This window comes from Bombina bombina, chromosome 1 (genome assembly GCF_027579735.1).
Source record: "Bombina bombina isolate aBomBom1 chromosome 1, aBomBom1.pri, whole genome shotgun sequence".
In the NCBI taxonomy this organism is placed as follows: Eukaryota; Metazoa; Chordata; class Amphibia; order Anura; family Bombinatoridae; genus Bombina; species Bombina bombina.
The window spans coordinates 336,274,143-336,296,374 of record NC_069499.1 but is presented as its reverse complement, the minus strand read 5'-3'; the positions used below and the strand labels follow the sequence as shown (position 1 = coordinate 336,296,374).

Genomic DNA, 22,232 nt, shown 5'->3' with positions numbered 1-22,232 from the left:
AATTGTGTATATGAATAAGTTTTGTTCTTTGATGCCACAATGTATTAAAGGGACAGTATACACTCATTTGCATATAACTGCATGTAATAGACACTACTATAAAGAATAAGATGCACAGATACTGATATAAAAATCCAGTATAAAACTGTTTAAAACTTACTTAGAAGCTGTCAGTTTAGCTCTGTTGAAAAGGTAGCTGGAAAGCCCACTGCAAGTGGCAAATAAGACGTCCCCCTTCCCCCTTCTTTTGCATATGAAAAGACCCTTTACATAAACAGGAGCAAGCTGGCGTAGGTAGCTGACGATAATACTCATAAAACGTTGGGGCTTGGTTAGGAGTCTGAAAATCAGAGAAATGTTATTTAAAAATAAGCAAAACTATACATTTAAAAAAAAAACAAAAAACTTTAAAGGCTATATAAATAGATCATCTACAAAACATTTACGCAAAGAACAAATGAGTGTATAATGTCCCTTTAAGGGCTAAATTCCGAGTGGCACGCTAAATTTGCTTGGTTCCCATGCTATTCTTTATTGAAGAGATACCTAGGTAGGTATTTGGAGTACTACATGGCAGGGAATAGTGCTACTATCTAGTGCTCTTGCAAATGTACAACATTCTTGCAAAACTGCTGCCAAGTTTTTAATATTAAATCTTGCTGCCACATTTCCAAATATCTATTTTAGATGAAACAAGAAAATATAGTCTATTCTTCTCTTAAAAAAACAAAAATATTTGAAAGGGCCATAATAGTGGGAAATGACATGGCCTAATTTATTAATGTATGTAATTTTATCACTGGTAGCTTTGTCCTACTCTGTTTTAACCCCCTGCTGTTCCTAATCAGAAATGTCTGGTAACCAAATCAGCAGTGGTAGTCGCACAACCAAACTGTGAAACTACTGCTGCTGATTGGCCCACCACCTTTTCCACTCTGGACCAGCAGTTCTCTACTGCTCCAAAGCAGTACTTTAACTATGCATTTAACCCATTTGCATGGGTTATACACATAGATATGCAGGTCATAATAAAATTACATGTCCTAACAAATTAGAGCACATTGCTGTAACAAAATAAAGCACATCCACTGTAATATGCCGTTCAATCAACAGTACAGACAAAATAATGAGAAAATACTAAACTGATATTGGGAATTGCTGTAGTATGGAGATACATTTTTCAAACAAGTGCTTTTTAGTATGCTTGAATAGGCTTTCCATTTATTTTGTCTGTAGAACAATCTCATGAACCAAATGAGGTTTGAGGTTTTATACAGACAGGGAAATCAAGTGATCAGATAGGATAAGTGGTTTTATCTACTGAGAACTTGTACATTTCTATGTAACCTCAGTGTAGTACAATAACGTGTTTGATGTTTGTGTGAAGGGAAATATGCACTAAATATTTGGGCAGAGTTTGAGCTACTGGAAACCATTGCAGATCTGTTGTACTTGTACAGGTGTAAGCAGTTGTTCCACAGAGCCTTTTTATCATCCCCCTTAATGCTATAAATATAGGCAACTAGGATTTGAGCTGCATTGCCTGGCCCCAGGGATTTTTGCATTTTTTTTTAGAGACATTATACTAAAATCATAAGATTACGAGTGGAGAGGTAATTACCACTCACACGCTAACTCTGCTCGCTTTCTGCTCTTTGCGCGCATAGGGTAGCGCACGTATTACAAGTTGAAAGTACATTTTTTCACTTGCATGCTATCCCAATGCGCGCAAAGAGCATAGGTTACAATATCGCAACCTCATTAACGTACTCTCCCATTGACTTCAATAGAAAGAGAAAAGTGGAAAAAAATCTAACACCCATACTCTCACGCTAACCCGGATTGCCATAACCCCCTAATCTAATAACCCCTTACCTGCCACATAACCCACTTTTTTGTTTCGCTAAACTGTTAACCAGAGCTCTGAGGTTGCAGTAATCATTCTAGTGTAAATCGAGATTGCGCTCACGCATTTGCATGTACTTTCAACTTGTAATGCAAGCGCAATTTAACTTACGCACATACAAACGCAAAAACCTAATATTTCCTTTTAGGATTCAGATACAGAGTGTCATTTTAAGCAACTATTCAAAGTTTTATTTTTTCTCTTAGTATTGTTTGTTGAAAATCATATCTAAGTAGGGAGCTAGCTGCAGACTGGTGGTTGCACATATATGCCGCTTGTCATTGGCTCACCCGATTTGTGCAGCTAGCTCCCAGTAGTGTATTGCTGCCCCTTCAACAAAGGGTAGCAAAAGAATGAAGAACATTGTGAAATAAAAGTACATAAGAAAGTTGTTTAAAGTTGTATGTTCCATCCGAATCATGAAAGAAACATGTTTGGTTTCATGTCCCTTTAAGTGGAGCATCATATTTGAAGATAGAAAGGAGATACCTGCTGAGTCTGTGTATGAAGCCCTTGGGCAGTGCTGCGTGACATTACTGTCCTCAGCTCGATTGCTGAGATGAAAGCCGTCACTGTGCAGCTCGTTATCCTTCTGCCAACCTCTGAATCGTACCTGAATTAGATTACTATGTATCCATATTATCGCTGATGCTCTACTAGGCCCGAGGGTACAGAATTGTCTCTGTTGTTGAGCTGAGCGGACAAACAGTCTGACTCTTAATCTAGTTACGCAGATCAATTTACAGACAGGGTCTAAAGTTGCCAAATACTCTCCGAATACACAACCATGAATTTGCCTTTTTTGACCTTGGATTTCAGTCACAAAAATTGAAACTTTGCATTTGTAAAGACTGAGTGTGAATGTCTGCCATTGGTTGTATGCTGCAAAATGACACATTTATGAATAACAAAGGAAGTTAATTATGAAATATTTTCATCATCTGGTTATTTATCATTTTTATAATATAACCATATAGTTTTAAAGTTAAATATGCTAAATAGTAAATAAACAAAAATCAAGAGGCACTAAGTAAACATATCAGAGTTAAAGGTATAATGAACACCTTGATATTTTCATATAAAATATTTAGCTATGTGTGAATTAAAAAAAAATTGTAATATACTTTGATTTTTTTATTTTGCCCCCTTTTAATTTAATTTAGCTCTGGAAATTGTAGATTTTCATATTCTTTAAATGCTGACTTCTCAAGGCAAACCATGCAACATATCTTTCCCTATTTGGCATTAACAGATAAGAAAGTAATGCACTTTATGCTAAAATTATGCCCATAGCTTACCTTGTTGTCTGTAGACTCAAGCCTGGATTGGCTACTCCAAAAAAGTCAAATGTTAAAGGGACACTGTACCCAAAAATTTTCTTTCATGATTCAGATTGAGCATGAAATTTTAAGCAACTTTCTAATTTACTCCTATTATCACATTTTCTTCTTTCTCTTGGTATCTTTATTTGAAATGCAAGAATGTAAGTTTAGATGCCGGCCCATTTTTGGTGAACAACCTGGGTTGTCCTTGCTGATTGGTGGATAAATTCATCCACCAATAAAAAAGTGCTGTCCAGAGTACTGAAACCAAAAAAAAAGCTTAGATGCCTTCTTTTTCAAATAATGATAGCAAGAGAATGAAGAAAAATTGATAATAGGAGTAAATTAGAAAGTTGCTTATAATTGCATGTTCTTTCTGAATTACAAAATAATTTTTTTGGGTACAGTGTCCCTTTAAGTGGAATTTGGTTATTGAAAAAAAATTGCATCAAAAAGAATGTTAATTTGTTTTAAAAATGTTTATAACTGGCTGAAATGTTATTTATCCATCTCTCTCAGTCTCTATCTGTTTATGTTGTTTGTATAACTATGTGTTATTTGTATAAATCTGTTCAGGCTTTTTTTCTGAATATATTAATGTTTACTGTAAATAATGTTATTGCCATCTGTAAGAAGGGATTTTCAGCAAGACCCCCCACCCCAGCTCAAAGCCAAAAAGCAATGCATGTCAGTGGTACTCTGCAGTAAGTGCAGTGGACATATTTTTAGACCCCATGCATGGGTATTGTGTGAGGTCACGTGCACGAGTAGCACATGCAGCTCTGTACAATACATTGTTCATTACTGCTACACTGGGGCATGGAAGAACAAGTTATTTATTTATTTATTTTATAGAAACCAAACTGAAAAGTAACCTTAAAGATACAGTCTACACCAGAATTGTTATTGTTTTAAAAGATAGATAATTCCTTTATTACCCATTCTCCAGTTTCGCATCACCAACATTAATATTAATATACATTTTACCTCTGTGATTACCTTATATCTAAGCATCTTCTGACAGCCCCCTGATCACATGACTTTTTATTTATTTATTATCTATTGACTTACAATTTAGCCAATTAGTGCTGTGTTGTGCTGAATCTTAAATAACTCCCGGGGGTGAGCACAATGTTATCTATATGGCCCACATGAACTAGCTGTCTACTGTTGTGAAAAACATAAAAAACATATGTGATAAGAGGCTGTCTGTGGTGACTTAGAAACAGGCAGAAATTTAGAGGTTTAAATGTTAAGTATATTAATTTAACAATGTTGGTTGTGCAAAGCTGGGGAATGGGTAATAAAGGTGTTACATATCTTTTTAACAATAATAATTTTGGTGTAGACTGTCCCTTTAACAGCTGTATTTCAACAACATATAATTCAAATGTATTATATTTGTCATGTAGTCTTTATCTATTGGGAAAAATATAGCATTAGAATGTATTTCCCTTTAAGGCACAGTTTACCAGAAGCCAACGGATAACTGTTACACATTTGATACTATTTTCTATCTTTTTGAACTATTCTACATCCCTTTATACAAATATCATTCTCTGGCATCTAACCCCCTCCGGCCGCCCACCACAAAACTATTTTATTTCATGAGGTAACGTTTCCATCTTTTATCCAATAGCTGTGCTAGCCATATGACACTCAACCCAACTCAATTAAGGGAGATATTCACAACCACCAAATATTTTTTTCCCCAATAAGGTATTTAGCTAAATAAAATGTTTTAGAATTATAGAAAAATTATATATATATATATATATATATATATATATATATATATATATATATATATATATATATATATATATATATATATATATATATATATATATATATATATATATATATATACACACACACACAACGTATATATATATATATATATATATATATATATATATATATATATATATATATATAGTACTATTTAGGCTCCATTTTGGGTGGATGCTGCTTCGGAGGCCCATTGTTTCATCCTCGCCTGAAATGGAAGATAAGAAGCAGCGGTCATAAGACTGCTGCTCCTTAACCTGTCCGCCAATTGAAATCATCCTGATCCGATCAGGATGATTGACGGCCCATTTTTTTCTATATGTCATTTTAGAATAAATTACATTTTTAGTTTCATGTCCATTCCCTTTTGAAAGTTTTAAATTGACTACTATTAATTACTAGAGGACAGGCAGACATTGGTCTGACCTCCGTATTTAGGAGGTGTGATACCTGTACAAGCAAACATAACACACAAAACTGTTTTAGCCTTGACATAACATATTTAGGCGTAGTGACTCTATAATCCTAACCTTCAGATTTGAGTGTAAATGATAATAAAATAATTATGGATAAAACACGTTTGTTTTCCTGTTTTCACAGATTACGTCACCGTGCACACCCCGCGTAAATTACGAGCTGGTAAGTTTGTACAATAATTTCTTACATACATCACGTTTTTAATTTGTTTTTTCTTATTTGACCATCTTCTGTAGTCTTTTGTATTTTAGACCGGTAAGATAAACAATAGTTTTGCAAAACAGAATAAACTTCTTTTTTGCAAATAAAACATTTTCTTTGTGAATAAAATATGGCTTTGGAAACTTAACTGCTACCTTTCATAGTATAAGGTGTTCTCTGTTGGCTTTGGTATATGTTATTTCTTATCTGTAGTGCATTTTGTTTTGTTTTACTTACAATATGGATTAGTTGATCTGTGTAAAGACACAGCCCTCTAGCAATATCCAGCAAAGCTACTGGAGTAAAAATAGCACAAAAATGCAGGTTGGACTTTTTCAATACACTTTTGTAACATTTTTTTCTTTCATTTTAAATATGTGATTAAGTCCATGCATCCTATTTAAAGGATTCCAAAACTTTTAAATTTTAAGCAAATTTAGATCACCAATTTCGTATCACCAAAGTTTATAGCTCATAACTTACCTATTTATACAGCTTAACGATCTTTCTGAATATATTAAAAGTATAATTTTATATTTCAGGTATGACGTAACTAAAGGCAACCCTCTATTGTGGGCCGTTTAATAACAAACTAAATTGCCAATCCGATTGCGTTCCAACATATCATTAAGTGACCAGGCGCATGTGCATTGCGATCCGTTTACTCACGCCTGCGCACAGCTCTGTTCTTGTCATCAGTTCTCTAATTGCAATTCAGAGGGTCTGCTGGTTTAAGGCTGAGTGACGTATTGGATGATGTGTGCATAAGATCGCGCATGCGCATAACGGCCGAAGTCCGACATTTTGATAACCCAGGTTATCTTTGATGATTGAAGGATGCAAAAGAATAGCCTAGCGGTGGGTTTGGAAATCAATAAACTTTCAAAGAAGGATATATTGAGAACGGTAATACTATGAAACGCAATGCACATTACAAAGATTATTATAATTTTATAATCTTGCGATTGAAGATAAGTTTTTTCCATCATTTAGTGTCCCTTTAAACACACAACACACACAAACACACACACACACGCACACACATATATATATATATTATAATTTTTCCCAGATAATGAGAGTTCAATGCCTCTTTAATGTCATGTAGCAGGTTGGGTAAAAAAATCACCACAATAACCTATTGGTATAAGCATTTTGTTTTCAGTGAAGTCAGTGGCTGTTTGTGTGAAGTACTATAATGAAGAGAAGTCACGTGTTTCAGTTTGGCTTTTCTAATCTAGATTCCATCTATGTGGCTTTAAAAATGGACAGGTGTAAACAAAGCTTAAATAAACACTCCTAACAGCAGCAGTACTGTGATTATGTAGATAATGAATCCAGTGGTTCAGACAAAAGAAAAAGGTCTTGTTAATCTGATTTACAATCACATCAAATCAGCACAGTTCTAATAAATCATTACTGTAGTAGGGGATAAGTCATTAACTATTTTGATGTATTATTTCCCTCACATTGTTAATAAATTACCACTTAAAGGGGCTACATATTTCCTGAGGTATAAAAGTACTGGAGGTGCAGACATTATCCCCAGATCAGCAGGAGTAAAAAGTGAATCTGTTTTGTGGTTTACTCAGAGCTTTGGCAACAATGTGTGAAAGGAACTTTGTATAAAAAAATGTTTTCAAATTTGATAGAGCCACACAACTCTCACAGCTATATTGGTGGTGAGGAGCATGACTGTATAAGGCATTTAAAAGCTAAAATATTGTGTTAACATATAATGATGTTTTAACACCCAAATCAAAAATCTATTAAAACTCATTAACACAGCTGATTCCTCTCAAGAAGTGCTCTCGATAGAAAGTGAAAGGTGGGAAATAGAGTTATTTGTTATCAGCAATCAGCTGCTGTGTAGGTGGGGAATTAGATGCAATTTGCTATGAGTACTACATGGCTGTGTATCACTTTGGCATATTTGTGTGAAAACTCCACCAACCACAACACTCTCCAGTCTGTAGATATTCCCTCCCTTACTCCCCCCCAGGGTTTCAATAATTGTTTCCAAATCACTCTCAGAGACTCCTTTTATCTCTGAGACAAGCACAATGAGCACTTTGACCACATCAGCAGGCATTCACGATAGGTTTCGTGTGGCTGGGCTGAGATGTATTTAATGAGGCAGTCTGCCAGCCAAAGGGTTATTTTAATATCTTTGTGGTTACCGTGAAATAATAAATGAAGGGAGAATAATCAAAAGGTTAGGGATAGAACAAGTCAGATGAAGAGAATGCTCTCAATGTAGATCAAATATATCCTATTTCCCAGGACACATTTAATTCTATGTATTTGATTATGTGGGATCACATTGTGAATATGCTCTGAAGTGTGTAGCTAAAGTTGTTTTAGCTGAAGTCTTCCACCTGAAATTGCAATTAAATATATAAATTAGCAGGGCTGTAGGACCTCTGTGATTCAGAGCTCACATTATTTGCAAATAGTATGGTTTACCGGCCCATACTCACAGTGCTGACTGTTCTCTAATGCCCACTGGTACCTGGGTCAATTGGGGGTAATTTTGTTCTAAAGAATTGATAAGGCTTCAATTCCCGAAGTAGATTAGTGCAGTAGTTTTCCATAATCAGTCTTAATTTTAACAACATGTTTAAACAATTAATTCAAATTCCTATTAAACAGATTGTAATATAAAATAATAAATAATAATAAAAAAAAGCTTTGGAATATGCTTTCATTATTTATTTTGTCCCTTTTTTTGCAATTTAATTCAGAAAACTTTGGCCTAGATTTAGAGTTTTGTCGGTAAAGACCTGCGGTGCTAACGCTGCTTTTTTTTCCACCGCACCCTTAAAGGGACAGTCAACACCAGAATTTTTGTTGTTTAAAAAGATAGATAATCCCTTTATTACCCATTCCCCAGTTTTTTTGCAAAATTAACACTGTTATATTAATACACTTTTTACTTCTGTGACTAACTTGTATCTAAGCATCTTCTGACCGCCCCTAATCACATGACTTTTAGTTATTTTGCATATAGTTGCATTTTAGCCAATTAGTGCAGTGTCTGCCACTAGCCACGGGCGTGATCACAATGCTATCTATATGGCCTACATGAGCTTGCTCTCCCCTGCTGTGAAAAGTAAATAAAATAGAGGCGGCCTTCAAGGGCTTAGAAATTATCATATGAGCCTCCCTAGGTTTGCTTTCAACTAGAATACCAAGAGAACAAAGCAAAATTGTTGATAAAAGTAAATTGGAAAGTTGTTTAAAATTACATGCCCTATTGGAAAAATGAAAGTTTTTTTTGGACTTGACTGTCCCTTTAAGACAACGCTGGTATTTAGAGTTGTCTGAGTGGCTGCTTTAGGCTCAGAAAAGGGAGCATTGAGCATAATTTAGCACCACTTCAACCCTCAATACCAGCGTTGCCTACGGTAGCGGTGAGCTGGAAAAACGTGCTCGTGCACGATATCCCCATAGGAAACAATGGGGCTGAGCTGGCTGAAAAAAACCTAACACCTGCAAAAAAGCAGCGTTCAGCTCCTAACGCAGCCCCATTGTTTCCTATGGGGAAACACTCTCTAAGTCTACACATAACACCCTAACATGAACCCTGAGTCTAAACACCCCTAACCTTACACTTATTAACCCCTAATCTGCTGCCCCCGCTATCGCTGACACCTACATTATATTATTAACCCCTAATCTGCCGCTCCGGACACTGCCGCAACCTATATTATAGCTATGAACCCCTAATCTGCCCCCCCCAACGTCGCCGCAATCTAACTACAAATATTAACCCCTAATCTGCCGACCGCAAATCGCCGCCACTATAATAAATGTATTAACCCCTAAACCGCCGCACTCCCGCCTCGCAAACACTATAATACATTTTATTAACCACTAATCTGCCCTCCCTAACATCGCCGCCACCTACCTACAATTATTAACCCCTAATCTCCCGCCTGCAACATCGCTGCTACTATAATAAAGCTATTAACCCCTAAACCTAACACCCCCCCTAACTTAAATATAATTTTAATTAAACAAAATAAATTTACTATCATTAAATAAATTAATCCTATTTAAAACTAAATACTTACCTATAAAATAAACCCTAATATAGCTACAATATAACTAATAATTACATTGTATCTATTTTAAGATTTATATTTATTTTACAGGCAACTTTGTATTTATTTTAACTAGGTACAATAGCTATTAAATAGTTAATAACTATTTAATAGCTACCTAGTTAAAATAAGTACAAAATTACCTGTAAAATAAATCCTAACCTAAGTTACAAATACACCTAACACTACACTATCAATAAATTAATTAAATAAATTAACTACAATTATCTAAACTAAAATACAATTAAATAATCTAATCTTTAATACAAAAAAAATTACAGAAAAAAAAATTACAAGAAGTTTAAACTAATTACACCTAATCTAAGCCCCCTAATAAAATAAAATAGCCCCCCAAAATAATAAAATGCCCTACCCTATTCTAAATTACAAAAGTAATCAGCTCTTTTACCAGCCCTTAAAAGGGCTTTTTGCGGGGCATTGCCCCAAAGTAATCAGCTCTTTTACCTGTAAAAAAAAAATACAACCTCCCCCCACAACATTAAAACCCACCACCCACATACCCCTACTCTAACCCACCCAAGCCCCCTTAAAAAAACTAACACTAACCCCCTGAAGATCTCCCTACCTTGAGTCGTCTTCACCCAACCAGGCCGAAATCTTCATCCAAGGTGCGCAGAAGAGGTCCTTCATCCGGTAGAAGTCTTCATCCAGGCGGCATCTTCAATCTTCATCCATCCGGAGCGGAGCCATCTTCCAAGGAGCCGACGCGGAGCCATCCTCTTCATCCGGAGTCTTCTTACACAATGATGGTACCTTTAAGTGACGTCATCCAAGATGGCGTCCCTTCAATTCCGATTGGCTGATAGGATTCTATCAGCCAATCGGAATTAAGGTAGGAAAAATCTGATTGGCTGATTGAATCAGCCAATCAGATTGAAGTTCAATCCGATTGGCTGATCCAATCAGCCAATCGGATTGAGCTCGCATTCTATTGGCTGACAGATTTTTCCTACCTTAATTCCGATTGGCTGATAGAATCCTATCAGCCAATCGGAATTGAAGGGACACCATCTTGGATGACGTCACTTAAAGGTACCGTCATTGTGTAAGAAGACTCCGGATGAAGAGGATGGCTCCGCGTCGGCTCCTTGGAAAATGGCTCTGCTCCACTCCGGATGGAGTGAAGACGCCGCCTGGATGAAGACCTCTACCGGATGAAGGACCTCTTCTGCGCACCTTGGATGAAGATTTTGGCCCCGTTTGGTGAAGACGACTCAAGGTAGGGAGATCTTCAGGGGGTTAGTGTTAGGTTTTTTTAAGGGGGGTTTGGGTGGGTTAGAGTAGGGGTATGTGGGTGGTGGGTTTTAATGTTGGGGGTGTATTTTTTTTTACAGGTAAAAGAGCTGATTACTTTGGAGCAATGCCCCGCAAAAAGCCTTTTTAAGGGCTGGTAAAAGAGCTGATTACTTTTGTAATTTAGAATAAGGTAGGGCATTTTATTATTTTGGGGGACTTTTTTATTTTATTAGGGGGCTTAGATTAGGTGTAATTAGTTTAAACTTCTTGTATTTTTTTTTCTGTAATTTAGTGTTTGTTTTTTTTGTATTATAGGTTAGTTTATTTAATTGTATTTTAGTTTAGATAATTGTAGTTAATTTATTTAATTAATTTATTCATAGTGTAGTGTTAGGTGTATTTGTAACTTAGGTTAGGATTTATTTTACAGGTAATTTTGTACTTATTTTAACTAGGTAGCTATTAAATAGTTATTAACTATTTAATAGCTATTGTACCTAGTTAAAATAAATACAAAGTTGCCTGTAAAATAAATATAAATCCTAAAATAGATACAATGTAATTATTAGTTATATTGTAGCTATATTAGGGTTTATTTGATAGGTAAGTATTTAGTTTTAAATAGGAATAATTTATTTAAAGATAGTAATTTATTTAGTTTAATTAAAATTATATTTAACTTAGGGGGGTGTTAGGGTTAGGGTTAGACTTAGGTTTAGGGGTTAATAACTTTATTATAGTAGCGGCGACATTGCGGGCAGGAGATTAGGGGTTAATAATTGTAGGTAGGGGGCGGCGATGTTAGGGAGGGCAGATTAGGGGTTATTAAAATGTATTATAGTGTTTGCGAGGCGGGAGTGCGGCGGTTTAGGGGTTAATACATTTATTATAGTGGCGGCGAGGTCCAGTCGGCAAAAACCTCCCTACCTTCCTGGCTGACTCTAAATACCAGCGGGCGGTAAAAAGCAGCGTTAGGACCCCTTATCGCTGCTTTTGACGGCTAACGCCAAACTCTAAATCTAGGCGTTTGTTTTTTATATTCCACTAAGTTTCTATAAAGTAATGTGCACCCCATGTTTCTCACTCACTCTCTTGCTTGGGACAATTAGGGATAGATATAAAGCAGGTAATAAAATAAATTGTCCAAACAAGACTGTGTGGAATGTAAGATTACTTAGGTTTGTACAAACATTGTTTTATTGCCTGATTTATATCAGCCCCTAATTGTTCTCCGCAGAAGACATAGATAAATAGAAAACTAGTTCAAACATTGTGGCACTCATTACTTTATGTAAATTAAACCTTTACACCTATATCTTCAATAGGGGTATATTTATATATGTGCAAGCGGACATGATCCGCTATAGCGAACCATGTCTGCCGCACATCAAGAAATGCCGACAGCTTACTACGCTGTCAGCATTTGTCTTTGCACCAGCAGTTCTTGTGAACTGCTGGTGCAATACCGCCCCCTGTAGATTTGCGTGTCAATCAGCCTGATCATACATAATCGTGCGGATTGTTATATGCCGCCTCAGAAGCAGCGTATGAGTTTAGGAGCAGCGGTCTTAAGACCGCTGCTTCTTAACTCCTGTCTCCGGCGAGCCTGAAGGCTCGTGCGGAAACAAGGGAACAGGGGCCATTTGGCCCTTGTTAAATAGACCCTGTATACTTAACTTTGAATACATCATTATGTCTAGCATGTAGTATAATGCTAATACCCCTTTAAGAAATGTTTATTTAGTTATGTCTATTCAAGCCATTTTATCCTTCCACGGTTAAAGGGGCATTAAACTCAACATTTAAAGGGATATGAAACCCCAAAATTTTCTTCCATTATTCAGATAGAACATGCAATTTTAAACAACTTTCCAATTTACTTCTATTATCACATTTGCTATATTCTCTTAATATCCTTTGTTGAAGGAGCAGCAGTGCACTACTGGGAGCTAGCTGAACACATCATTTGAGCAAATAACAATAGGCATATATCTGCAGCCTCCAATCAGAGGCTAACTCCCTGTAGTGCTGCTCCTAAGCTTACAACGCACTAGAGATCAACTTAGTATATTATATAAAAACACTTTAAAAAGCAACCTGCCAATAGTGTCAACAATTATCTAATTAATAATCTTATTGGTTATTAAAAAACAGAAAAACAGAGAACCATAAAACTATGAACAGACAATTAGCGATAGAGGAGGGAGGTTACTCTATGAATGTCTACAGGTTTAGCGCAGATATGATGTTTCCCTCTCGGAAAGAATTTATCTAAGGACAGTAGTGTGTTTTCTCCTTTATGCAGATTACAAATACTTACACAGGAGACGTTTCCACCATATCATTTTACTTGCAGTGAGTTTTATGATTGCTATTGTATTTACTAGCTTTGTATCTTAACCTGTGTGAGTTTTATTATCGCAATTGTATTTAAGGTTTTGAGTGTTAGACAAAACATATATTGTCATAGGAATTTGCACATTATTGTTTATTTTATTTTACATTACCATTATACCTATATCTATAGAGAGGGTTAGCGCCATTGTTATTTATTTTTGTGTTTACTTGCAGATATATAGACTTTTCCAGTGTACAGGAAATAAATTAATTATCTAAATCTTATGTTCATTAGTTTTGGATTTTGTTCCATGGATTTTTTTAAATTATTTATAAAGTCGATGATTTTAAACCAAAAACCTCAGTGTTGTGTTGTCATTAGCCTTGTAGTGTGACTTTAATGTCTTTATATTGATACATTCGCCCACATTTATCAAGCTGCATATGCCTGCAGCCAAATGTTAGGAAGCAGTGGTCATCAGGCGGATTAAATCACATATTGGTGATTGACAACCATTGAGCTAGCATGAGCAGAGGGCGGCTTTGCACAAGCAAATATTTGTACAATGTTAAATAAGATTCTGCAATCCCAGGCGGACAGGTTCACGTGAGCAAACACTGTTCATCCGACAGTTGATAAATGCCGGCCATTGACTTAAGCTTCAAAATTCTTCTTTTTGTGTATAGGTTAATATTGTGCTTGTTAATGGTTCGATTACTGATCGGCTTAGCCTACAAAGAGGCACCAGACAAGGTTGCCAAAATTCACTGTTACTTTTAAATCTTTCACTAGAACCATCTTGTGATTCTTCTTCGTCAAAATTGATATGGTATCCATGTAGGTGGACAAAAAATTGTATTATCACTGTACGCAGATGATCTACTCCTGTATCTAAGTAATCTTAGAGTGAGCCTCCCAAGACTATTAGCTGATATCCAACTTTTTTGAGCTATTTCACGCAATAGGATTAATCTATCCAAGCCTGAACTCTTATGGATTTACAAACCAGTTCAGAATAATAATCGTCCTAGGTGTACTACATACAGGACAAGATCCACCAGCGTACTGACTGCTGTTAAAGGTCAGCCTGCCTATATGCACTACTTGTGAGTGCCAACTTGTTTGTGAGTACCTTTCTTACGTTGCCGTTATTTTTCTGCTTCTGATTTTCCAGTACGATATCACACTATTGGGCGCTCTCTCTCTCTCCTGTTTGCCTACTTTAGATCATCCGACTTACCACCGTTTTTTGGAGAGGAACAGCCTTCAGCTTGCAGAACAGTTCATTGACTATATTAACTTTTAATATCCTTGCCAAGATTGACCGATTTGGAAGTTATTTTACAGACACTTTTTTTCTGTTTTACTCTGACCTTAGACTTTTTATTCAATTGTTTTATCTTGGGTTTATCCAATTACAATGTTATTTCAATTTTATATATGGTACTTATATCATAGTGTTAGATATTCTGTCGTCTAGAGGGTTAACCCATTATATATTCTTTCGTACTGATTGGATACAGTTCATATAGTACCCTATGGTCACAATATTTTCTAATAGATATTTTTTTCTGTTTATATAGCACCTGTGAGCATCAGTGCACTTTTATATTGACATTTTTTGTATGCACTTTTAGGTTTCAGTTTTGCTTTTTTGTACTTATTATTTTTTGCATTCTTTCATTGTTTAACACTATTACACTTACTATAGTGCACATATTTGTTTAGCACGATAAATATTGATTGGACCAGTCTGTCCCTTAACACTTTAGCATATTATATATTTTTTTGACGTTGATAAATAATCAAATTTGCGCACCCTATTGTATGCTTCCGTGCATACTTATTTAACAGAATAAAATTATTCATCCGTTCAGAGAGACATTTCAAATCAGTTATTTAGGAATAATTCTAAGTAATAATCCTCAAGATTGATATAAATTAAATTTCCCAAACAGTATTTAAATATTGTAAAAAAGAATTAGAGAATTGGATGCACTTACCTATCTCTTTTACCTATCAGCCAGGGTTATATTGGTTAAAACTATTCTATTTCCCAAAATACTATATTTACTTCAAAATATCCCTTTATTTTTATATAAATCAGATATCTGCTTATTCAATAAACTTTGTACCTGGTTTATATGGAAAGGAGCCAAAACACGAATAGCAATAAGGCATTTAATGAATCCAAGAACAGTGGCAGGCTTAGCTTTCCCCAATCTAAGACATTATAATTTAGCAGCATTAATTAAAATAGTGTTAGACTGGATTACAGAAAAAGAACACATCTCCTTTTTACAATGTGAATCTAATTTAATAGCTCCATTTGACCTAAAAGCGATCATACACTGCCCACTGACTAACTTACCATCTAATGTATCCAACCTAGTAACTGTTAAGAATATAATTGTGGCCTGGCAGGAATACTGTCTAGAATGTCACATACCTCCATATATATCTGAATTCTTCCCAATTAGGGGTAATCCTAATTTCTTACCAGGCTATTCTAATATAACCTTCAGAGAATGAGAGCATAAAGGTTTGAAATGGATTAAACAATTTATTAGATCTGATGCGTCTGTAGAATCCTTTTCTGATATCTGCCTCAAATTCGGTCTGCCTCAAAAAAAATGTTATGCATATCTGCAGCTACGACATTACATTCTTGAGTTGAAGCAAAACTTTGGGATTTGGACTTATAAAGAGTACTTAATTTATGAATGTATACATTAATTGATTGATTCTATCTTTCTATGTTGATATAGATTGACATTATACACAAGAGCCAATATGGTATCTATAATGCAATTATGTAATTTTTATGTTTAAATTTGAATCATATGAATGCATTATCATTTTTTATTATGTTGATGCACTTAGACATTATTTATAGGACCCAACACGGTACTGTGTCATAATTTTTTTATTTTAACTTTGTATTGTTGATTTAATACTTTTCTGTTTATGCTTTGCAAAATCTTCTGTTAAGATTATTGTAGTGATGATCATGAAAATAATAAAAAATATTTAAAAAAAAGACATAGTGGTTACCTCAAAATATGTTATGCATAGCTACCCCAGATTATGCCCCCTCCGTTTGCAATACTGACTAGCACTGTGGCTTATGCTATAGGCTGGTGATGACATTCTGTTTAATGAGCATGTTCTATAATATACCAGATAATAAAGTGAAGTGATTTAATTTCCAAAATTCACCATTTTCTAAATGATTTAAAATGAACCCCTTAGTTACCTATGTTAAAGAATTAAAAGCAATTTAATAAATAATCGGCACAGTTCATTGGGAGAGTAAAATGACAACTGCTGTTCAGGGCACAAGAAAGTCCCAAACATAATAATATTAAAGTGAATGTAAAGTTACCCCGAGTGCCTCACGGCATTTAGTCCCTTTGCATAAGCGTCACGGCCGGGGGGGAAACAAGGATTAGTTGTTTTCTGAATTGTCATCTGTCAATCAGTTAGACAATATGGTGAGCGGGAGAGCTGTGCTTATCAGCGGAGCTGTAAAAATTAGGAAAAATAAATGAATATAAAAAATGTCATGACTTAAACTATAGCTCATTTTTAAAAGTCTATACAATGCTGTGAGGCACTCGGGGTAAATTTACATTCACTTTAATGAAACAATTTGTATATTGACCACATGCAAAATAGCAGGTCAAGTGACCCCTTAATTGGGACAGGAGATTCTCCTCTCTTAAGTAGGTAGTTCTGTAAGTGAGGGGGGCATTTCTCCTCTCTTGTTCCACACCCATGTCTGGGATCATGAGTAAGGACTATGTCGGTAATGAGGCTTCATCTTCATGGAATGAAAGCTGGATTGTTTTAAGTAGCATAAATGGAATAATGTTGAAAGCAGTGCCACCTACTGGACATTACATAAACAACATCCTTAGTATGGATTACACCAAATTATGTGATTAGAGCATTTTACGGTCTCTCCTAGGAAACCAAAGCTCTGCTGTCAAATACAATAAACCTGACAAGATGCAGTGTCCGAATATTTTTAATCAATCCATTTTGGCTCTCACAGAGCATCCATTGGTTAATAAGCAGCCTAACCCCTTTGCTGTCAGATAGGGTTTTAGCACATTGATAACAATTTATTGCACCCGCCTGATGACAATGAAGGGGTTAAATACTAGATGCGGCTCAGTGCACTTTAACTAGCAAACTTTCCATTGAATTGACTGAGCCAAGAACTAGAACAAAATCAACAGGAGCTAGAAGAGGCAGCTATAAAAGTGAGGTACTTGTTTCTTTTCTGCAACAAATTGATCATTTGCAGCCGCTGCATTTTAATGTAACTTGCATCAGTGCAGCATTTATATGTAGATTGAGAAGCACATTTTGTAAAATATGATTATTATTATTATTATTATTATTATTTAAATGCTGCAAATTAAATAGCTGATTTAGGCAATTTCAGCATTTCGAAAACCCAAGTTACAGATTTTATTTTTAACCTCTCTAGGGAGTATGAGAAAAAAACACATTTTTTGAAACACAATAAGAGGAGTTTAACACCCTTTAAATTACATAGCTATATAATTTGCAGTGTTATGCCCCTTTATCTTTAAGGCATCAGTTCCAAATAGTTATCTATCACAAAATAAAATTCTGTTTGTTAAATGTATTTGTATAATTTGCTAGTTTAATTATAAATGTGCCCCTTTGTTAGAGGCTGGGCATATTATTATTATTTTTATTATTATTATTATTATTATAGGTATTATTAGGGTGTACTGGCAGAGAGGGGCAGTACTGGCACAACTATGCCATAGGGATAGACAATAAGCCACTGCTACATATAGGCAGAGCTCCATGCCAACTTCAGCAAGATCCTGTGACACTGAGTCTTACTGAATTAAAAGTGTCAGTACAGGCTGTTTGTGCCATAATACAATAACATAGGTTTAATTCATTTCTACCTATTTATTACACAGCATTTTCCCTGTCTCCAAAAACACTGCTTTGTTCTCATTGCAAAATAATCTAATATGAAATGTATTAAAAATTGTCATGAAACCCCCCGGCTTAGATATGTCTTTTTCATAATTTTCATTCACCCTGACAGCCAGGTCAGGTTAGTTATCATTTATTTAGTTTCTTTTGTGTAGTAGAAGTCTGATGATTTGCATCCATGTATTATTTGGTAACTGATACTAGATAAATTATTACTGATGTAGTGCTACATCAGTGTTTCTCAACCACAGTTCACAAGTACTCCTTACGAGCCAGGTTGTTATTATAGCTGAATTAGAGCACAGGTGAAACAATGAGTTGATGGGTGAGAGCAGGTTAGTAACCATGGTTACTGATCAGCTGATTATCTCACCTATGCCCTAGTTCAGCTATAATGAAAACCTGACCTATCTAAAAAACCTAATCTACCCATTGCCCTGAAAAGGGCATTTGTATGGGTATTTAGCTCTTTTGCATTGCTCTGAAAAGGGCATTTAGCTCTTTTATGAAAAGCCCAAACCCTAAACTAAAAAAAAAACACCCGCCAAAAGAATGAGAGCTGCTTAAATCCTATTGGCTGATATGAACAGCCAATAGGATTTTAACAGCCCTAATTCATATTGGCTGATTCAAATTTTTCAGCCAATAGGAATGCAATGGTACCCCCAGTATAAAAAGGGTACCTTGCATTTCAATCCTCAGTGGGCGGCGGACGATAGCATGAAGAGAACCTCCACGTCGGATCGATGGACCTCTGCCTTGGACCTTCGCCTCTGCGCATCGACCGCTCTGCCTCCGTAGGGATGAAGAAGATGCCGGTCCCGCAATGGATGAAGATGGAGCCGTCTGAATGAGGATGGAGGCGCCGGGATGAAGATCCTTCAAGCGGGACTTCAGCAACTGTAAGTGTTAGTTAAGGGTTTGGGCTTTTCGTAAAAGAGCTAAATGCCCTTTTCAGGGCAATGCAAAAGAGCTAAATGCCCTTTTAAGGGCAATGCCCATACAAATGCCCTTTTCAGGGCTTACTTTTGGGGGTTGGTTGGGTGATGGGGTTTACTGTTTGGGGGTCTTTGTATTTTTTTTTACAGGTGAAAGAGCTGTTTAACTTACGACAATGCCCTACAAAAGGCCATTTAAGGGCTATTGGTAGTTTATTGTAGGCTAGGGTTTTTTATTTTGGGTGGGCGTTTTTCTATAGATTAGGTGTAATTCTTTTTTTATTTTTGATAATTTCGTTTGTTATTTTTCGTAATTTAGTATTTTTTATTTTTTGTAATTAGATAGTTTGTAATTTTTATAGTAGTGTTATGATTTTTTTAATGTGTAATATAGTTTATTTAATTGGTAGCTAGTTTAATTTTAGTTTAACAGTTATATTAGTTTAATTGTTAGTTTAAACTTAGTTTTTTTAATTTGACAGGTAAGTTTTAATTTAATTTAAAATAGGGAAATTGTAATTTTAGTATAAAGTTAGGGGGGCATTTGGTTTAGGGGTCACTAGTTTAAATTAGTTTATTGTGATGTGGGGGGCTTTCGGTTTAGGGGTTAATAGTTTAATTTATTATATTACGTTGTGGGGGCTTGCGGTTTAGGGGTTAATAGGTTTATTATAGTGGCAGCGGTGTAGGGCTTAATAACTTTAGTATAGTGGGGCGATGTGGGCGGACGGCAGATTAGGGGTTAATAATATTTAAATAGATACTATTACAGACAGGTTCGGTAAGAAACACAGCATCAAAAGATACATCAGTTGTAATACAGAGAGTGTAATTTATGTACTATACTGTACATGCAATTTGTACTATGTAGGAATGACCTCAAGGAAATTACATCTGAGATTAATGGAACATTTATGGAATATTAAAAATGCAGCGAAAGACAAGGAAGAGATGAAATCCATAACTAGTGTAGCTGCACATTTCTTAAAATTCCATAACTCAAACCAAAATGACTTACAATGCTGGGGTATAGAAAAAGTGAGTCTAGGAATGAGGGGAGGCAATTTAGAAACAGCTCTACTAAAAGCTGAGAGCCGGTGGATATATTTATTGAACTCAGTTCAACCTCATGGGTTAAATGAGCAAAACAACTATTATATTTTTCTGTAATGAACACTAATATAATGGTATATAAGAACCATATAAACTTCATATAAACAGGAGAGGTACAACTCATCGAACTAAAGAAAGACTAAGTACAGACATTAATGTGAAATTTAAATATAAGACTAAACAAAGCAAAAAGGTACAAAAATAAAAAATATAACATCATTGAATAATAATACAAACAAGATATTATACAAGTCATTTCAAGACTACAAGACAAAAAAACTTCACCCCTTCCTACACAAATCAAAAGGCTGCACATCCCTTTCAGAAATGTTAAGAGCACATACACTCAATAAATGGCACAGGTCACAGAATTTTCACTGGACTCCTACATACATTAGGGGCACAAAGAATCTCAAATGCACACTTCCATTAATATAGCACACACAAAATTACTATAAGTAGTAAAGTATGAATCAGAGGATATAATAAAACACACAAAAAAACACATCCTACACAAGGATTTCGTTAAATTAATAACACAATTCACAAATAACAAATATCAAAGTTTTTGAAAAATGTCACTTATACACTTATGGCGAACCATAAATCATCCACCCATATATATAGTTGGAGTATATAACTAATTCATCATAACATTGGATCAATATATCATATTGAGACCCATATAACATATAGGATACAACAAATAAAAGATCAAATTAAATAGAATAGAAGTTGTGAGTGTTAATAAGTTCTGACCTCTATAAGCTACCTAGCCAGTAACAATATGATTGTAAATATCAAAATTGAAATCAAAATAATAGCTCAAGATAATCTAATATGCCATGTATTAATAACTCGCTAAACCCTAGCATAATACTGTAAGTAATAACAGTAAAAACTGATAGGAAGATTAGGCTGTCATTACAAAACTGACGACCAATCAATACTCAAACTGAAAATACAACAAGGCGGGACTTCCGGTTTAACCGGTATACACCCCCAAACAATCGGCGGCTCGCCGCCTTTGACAAAGCCCGGATGGGCGAAACTAGTCAGGAGTCTATGTGAGCGTTTGGGCGCTCAAATTTTTAACTGCCTAGCACTTCATGTTAAATTAGACCAACGATGATTATAACTATACTTAGTTAATTTGTGGAATAGTCTGGGTTGTGCCAGACTTAGCCAGGGTTGAATATATACAATATTGAATTATTTAGCCTATAAACTACCCTTAAACTAAACCAGAGTGGTTATGCTGAATGGCAAGCTTAGCAAGCGCAATGACAGTACAAATACAATAATAGAGATATCGGCAAAAGAATCAAACTGAACTTAAAGCTTTATAAACAGCGTTACTTATTTCACCTAAGGCTCTGTGAAAAATATACACAGAACCGAATAGAACTGTGTCACAAGACATTGCTTATAAAATGCAGAGACTTATATAGCCAAATACAAACTATACTGATACAGGCATTACAGAGATATGTTCTCTTGAAACAAAGATAAGGGCATTTGGAAGTCCTCAGTATATACAAAAGAAAATATAAATTGTGCTTTATTGGGGAATTACTGAGAGGGTAACGTCTCCAAAACGCAAAATAAAAATATTGTTACATTTTGAAGCCGTTCAGACTTTGCAAGATATTAGAGTTGCGCCAAAATTATAACTACTTTTTATAACGCCAATGTACACAACATAGTGTTACATTTTTCTAGCCACCAGAGGCAACTCTAGAATTTTGAATTTATATAGCGCTTTAGCTAACTCCACAGCAAAAAATTGCAACT

The 22,232-nt window shown here is 35.3% G+C and overlaps 1 protein-coding gene across 4 annotated transcripts in view; it reads left to right on the top strand.

Moving 5' to 3' along the window:
* TNS1 (tensin 1) overlaps window positions 1-22,232 on the top strand; it is a 403,399-nt gene that overhangs the window by 125,566 nt on the left and 255,601 nt on the right. For 3 of the 4 annotated variants that reach the window (XM_053698119.1, XM_053698118.1, XM_053698117.1), the window contains exon 2: window positions 5,620-5,658. The gene's annotated coding sequence lies outside the window, so the exon portion shown is untranslated. Of the gene's footprint in view, window positions 1-5,619; window positions 5,659-22,232 lie in introns of those variants that run through there. The other variant, XM_053698120.1, reaches the window with a different exon arrangement.